Raw genomic sequence first — 5,977 nt, forward strand, 5'->3', positions numbered from 1 at the left:
GGAGAGGTGGTAGCCTGGGCCACCTCTGGGGTGTTTGGTCACTGGCAGCGAGGAGCTGACCATTCAGGTAGGAACCCATGGCCCAGACAGGACAAAAACCCCAGGTGTTGTGTGACATGCCAAGAAGTGAAGACCTTGTCCAGAAGTCATAAAGGTACCGTGAAGGATATTTAACAGGAAAAGAGTGCTGTATTGTCGTAGAGGAAGATGAGATGGGAAGGGAGGAAGGATAGGGGAAGATGAGTGTGGGGGCTGTTACAGTAGTCATGTAAAAGACCACGGGGACCTGAAGAGAGAGGAAATCGGTATTTTGGAGGTATAACTGATAGAATTGCAGAACCAACAGGACTAGGGGTGAGGAAGGGGAGCAGGCCAAGAGTGAGTTTGAAGGGCACTTAGTGGAGACGGGGCCTACCAAGGCCAGGGAGTATGGCAAGGGTGTGGGCAGAGGGTGGGAGGCAGATAGAAGCATGGATTTGTGGTGCACAGGCTCAATGCCTGGAGTTTGTGGGTTGTCTGGGTGGGGATGGCCAGGGGGCCGTCAGAATCATGGTGCAGAGCTCAGAGGAGGGGCAGGAATGGGGCTCTTGACCAAGAACATTCATTACCTGTTTTGACTGAGGATGCCAGCTAGGAAACACTATGGAGAAGACCCAAAGAGCCCTTTTTCTGAGGCAGACACAGCACTGATGACTCAAGACCTCATTCTCACTCCTCGAGCCTGTGATCTTTCATAACCCTAGTAACTGACCCTCAGGAGAGAGACGATGAATGACACAGGAGAGGAGCATGAGCTTGGGTCAAAAGGGTAAAAGCCAAAGGAAGTAAAGACACAGCTCGCGATATGTTTCAGAGTATACATAAAGTGACCATTGTTTTAGTCCCTAAATCCTGGTTTCAGAAAACTGAAGGAAGTGAGCAGTTTTTGAAAGAGGTAAATTTAGAATAAAATATTGTGTGAAGTGGTTTGAAATGCTGTCCTCAGAGTTAGTCCAGGCTGAAATGATAAGCTAAAATGATGGATAACTGAAACATAAGCTCTACCTTAAGGGCAACTTGAGCATTCTGGAGGCCAGGCTGCCCTTTTGACAAAATGTCAGGAAGACAACCATATTCTCCTACCATCAGCCTTTTATCTGCATCATCAGATAAAAGTGACGCAATACTGACCTGGATGAATGAAGATGCGAAATATTTACTGAGTGCTCACTATGTGTCAATGATTATATGGGTTATCCTCATCTCATCTCCTATCCCAGTAGATGTCATTTTATCTTCTACTTGTTTTATCACCCTCATGCTTTTTTTTTTTTTTTGTAGCACGAGATCACAGAAATTTTCAAGCTGAATGAGGTGTGGAAGATCATCTGTAGAAATGGTCAGGATGGCCCATGAAATGCCCACAGGTGTAGTGAGACCGGATTTGGCCAAACTTCACCTGTTCCTAGGTCTGCGGGCAGGATGGAGAAATGAGGGTATCATTGCGTTGAGAAGCCATATATATGCCTAGTCTTCCTGGCACACTGGAAGGCGAGTTGCAGAGCTTGCACTGGTTAACATTTGTGTCTGTGATTTGGATCCTGAAACTTATTTATCAATCTGAGGATGACAAAGCTGAGGAAGGAAGGAGAGTATGCTAGGCGGCATAATTAAGATTTGATGAGATAGGCTGAAACAATCATCTAAAGCTAACAACCAGTTGTAAAAGGATAAATGTAAAACTGTTTTTAGATCTAAAAACTCAGTGACACAAATAGATTATAGAGAAAATCTGGTTTGATGGCAGTTACGGGGGAAACGTTCACACAGTGAGTTAAAGAGGAAACGTTGTTGCCATATACAGTAATGCAGTTTTCAGCTACATTTAAAGGAAGAGCCTGAAATAAAATAAATATGAGCCCCATGCCAGTAATGAGGCAACATCTTGTCCAGTCTGGGGAGCACATTTAGAGGCTCTTTTGCAAATTGGAACAATGTTCAGAGAAGAATGATGTATATGGGAAAGACCTGGACATCATGTCATCATGGGAGACCTGGTAGAAGGAGGGGACAGGTTACATGACAGGAGTCTTCGGATATTTATGGAAAAGGGATTAGGTTTATCTCATGCCGCTTGGAGGGGATAACTTAAACCAACGAAGGGCAGGTTATGGGGAAGCAGATTTTCACTCAACAAAAGTTCTAACGATCAGAGGTGAGTGGGGTCAGCCTTATGAGATTCTGAGCCCACGTGAAGTCCCTACGAATGTCAGGCAAAGGCTGGACTGGCCACCCATTTTGAGGGGAGACGAAGGAGGGTGTAAATGAAAAAGCCGAGAGTCAAGAAAACTGGATTCAGGTCCTGCCTCTGGTTATAGATGTGTAATGTGCAAGTCAGTCTCCTTTTCTAGGCTTCAATCTCTCAGCTCTGAGAATTTAATCATCATTGGCTATAAATTTTTGGTAGCAATGGAAGCCTTTTATCATATGCAATCTCCTGCAACTCCCCCTTCCACCCCAATAAGTAAGCCCAACGTATTACTGCTGGCCACTCCTCACTGCTGGCCACTCCTCACTGCAGGCCACTCCTCACTGCAGGCCTGTCTTCCAGGAACGCTGCAGCAGAGCTCCTGGGAATGGGTTGAGAAGCTATGGGCCAGCCAATCTCCCAGCCCTAAAATTTTGTGATTTTCTAAGGTTTCTTCCTACTTTAGTTTTCAGTTTTATAGATTTGAACCCCTCATTTATTCATGAGGTGCCAGAGACTTAGAAAAGGGATTTATCCAAGATCTTATAGCTGATTAGTGGCAGAGTTATAATTAAAACACATAACTCCTAGTCTGATCCAGTGCTCCTTCCTCCACCAGGCTACTTCCAACTTCTACTCATGATTTCTCTTAGCATTTGTCCCTGCTGAGGTCCTAGAAAACTGTGCTGCCCTCTGTAAATTCTTTCCCCCTTGGAAAATGAACAGGAAGGCAACAGATCCAGTCTGAAACATTGCTGCAGCTTGAGACAGTGATCCAGAATTTGTTTCTCTATGTATTCCTTTAGTTCACTGAGACTGTTTGCATGGGCTGAGAAGTGAAAAGTAGCTGTGGCCCAGACTTCTGGTTGTCCTACATTATCTGTTCTCTCCTTCCTTTTGGATTGCTGCCCAGAATAAATATATTTCCCAGTCTCTTTTGCAACTAGATATAGTGCTGCAACTAAGTTCTGGCCAATAGAGTGTGATTGGAAATGTTGCGTATACTTTACGGAAAGTGTCTTTAATGAGAGGGAAAATGCCCTTCTTCCATAAGGCTGGAATGTAGGCATGGTGGTTGTACCATCAACAGCCACCCTGGATTGTAAGGTAGAAACCGTGTGTTGAGAATAGTGGAACAAGATAGTAAGACCTTCAGTCTCTGATGATCCCGTGAAGCCTCTTTACCAGCCCCAGACTGTTTCCTTCTGTCTTAAGGGCAAGAGAAATAAGCTTCTATTGTTTAAGCCACCATTGCCATTTTTCATCAACTGTCATTGATTGTAAGACGGAATTATTTTACATATCACTAAGAAAAAGAAACTACTGCCGAGTAAATGGGTACCCCGTCCAATCGTATGACACATTCCAATTTCAGAGAAGTTCCAATGTAACAAAAGTGAGTCTTATTACATGAAATGCAGTATTTTGTTACTCACAGCCAAGCCTAATCCTGATTCAAGAAACATCAGGGATAGAAAAGATGTCAAGTTCTAAATAAAGAACGTGATAATCACGTAGAGGAAGAAAACGTTTCTATATAAAAGAATGACTCATAAAAATAGTGACACATGACTCAATTTAGGGAAGTTTCTCCTATACTTCTCAGTCTGGTTTGGATTAACTGGGGAATTATGTATGGCTATTTGGATTTGGCCATCAAGTGAGATGAGACTAGGGGATGAGTGAGCTGGTTTTAAGATGTCAGGGACACAAAGCTGAATGCTAAACCAGTCTCCACTGTGTGGTTTGGCTTTTAGAGTTGCTGACTCCTTGGTTTCTTCTCCCTAACTCTGCAGGGTCCTCCTAGATTTGAGAAAGACAAATGGGCAGCTGATGACCAAGACAAGCTTACAGCCGACAGGCTCTCCCTTAGCTGAGATCGCAACATGCGCAAAGCTTTTCTCACACCGGTCACTGCTTCTGCTTTCTGGGCAATTTGAGCCCTGGTCTGGTGCAAAAAGGAGGTGAGCACTTTTGGTCCTCAAGGATAGAGTGATGCCTTTAACCTATGACAATCCAGTATCAATGTACTGTTGTGATTAAAACATTAAAGGCCAGAATGACAAACAAAAGGGAAATCTACCTTATCCAAAAGTGGTTTTAAGAGGAAATGTCCATTCTGTTAGTCATTAAAGCGGGGTTACTTTCATGAGGAAGGCCCACTAGACCATTTTAAAACAATAATACAATAACTTTTGTAATCTTTAGTGCTCCTTTGTTTCTAAAATCTACCAGGAGTCCCAGGGTCTTCATAGATTTTGCTGACTCTATGCTTTATCATTTATTGACTGTACTAATGTGACAAGTGTTTTACATTATTTAATACATCAACCCCACAGGTAGGTAGTATCATTCTCATTTTAAAAGATAATTAAGGCTCAAAGACGTTAACTTCATCACAGTAACACAGCTAATAAATGGGCTCTGAACTTAGGTTGGTGAAGTTGCCATCACAATTTAATTGCACTGTAGAAGCAGGCCTTTAAGCTTCAGTTACTGAAATATGTAAAGTTCTGCTGAGATTAATTTTATCCTTCCATTCAGAAAGTCACTGGGCACTGAAGGCTTGTGACTATTCTGAAGGAAAGCCTTCTCTGAAAAAGACAAAAAAAAAAAAGTTGAGGAAACAATGAGAGATGGACTGGAGGCTAAGCATGGTCACTCCAAGCTGTACTTAAATTACACGCAGGCAACTGTTCCAATGGCCCGTGTAATCACCTGGCAGCACAGGAAATCTTTGTCAGTGATGGAGGTGCAAAAAGTTCCACAGTAACATTTCCATAGCAGATGAGGTGTTGGGCTGTTGGGCTGACTGCTTATTTCTACTGAAATACATCATGTGACTTTTTGGGGAAGCAGTATTTATGACAATATTTTAATAATTTTAGAAATTTTCTGCTCAGCTTAATTTCATGCATAAATTTTCTTGGAAAGAAAAAAATCCCTACAAATCCCTATTTAACCTTGCCAATTCTGATGAAGATACATTATAATGAATCATGGGAATTTCTTTTATGATCTCATGTTCTACATAAAAACAGCTCAGCTACTAAAAGGACTGAGCCAATTCATATTGGCCAGATTCGAATTCTTCCTGGTTTTAACAAAGTGGAAGCTCTACCAAATGATTTCCTCTAGACTGAAATACATTAAAATGGAATAAAACGTCACGTCCAAATTCATTACATTTCCCCCCAGATACCAAAGCACAAAGACACCAGACTAAATTTCTTTTAAATTATTTTATTTTTGTGTAAGCTAAAAGGAAATTTACACACTGAAATCTCAAAAGACCTTGGGCATGCACATTACCCTTGTCAGAGGTTCTTCTACACGTCTCTCTTTTTTCCATAGGAATTTCCCCAAACATTTAAAACCCATAGTTTTTACTGTATGTACAGCCTAAACCATAGCAATCTATGATTATGTAATTTTACACTGTGCAAAATCCTCAAAAAATAGTGGTATGAGAACAAAAAAATCAGTAACAAGTAAATTTCATTGTAAGACATTCATGTAATTTGGTCCTTCTCCAAACCAAACTGATTTAAAACAGACACAATTTCTTTAAACCCCTACAAATCAAGTTCTGACAATGATCCAGACCCTATAACAAAGGAGCAATCAATGAAGTACCTTCAAAAGGTCAAACAGCAACACACCAGATTGAGATTAAAAAAATAGCACAAAAATGTTAACAAAAGCCAGATCTGAAACAAACTTACCACACACAAAATTAAAAAAAAAAAA

This window comes from Pteropus alecto, unplaced genomic scaffold, assembly GCF_000325575.1.
Source record: "Pteropus alecto unplaced genomic scaffold, ASM32557v1 scaffold131, whole genome shotgun sequence".
In the NCBI taxonomy this organism is placed as follows: Eukaryota; Metazoa; Chordata; class Mammalia; order Chiroptera; family Pteropodidae; genus Pteropus; species Pteropus alecto.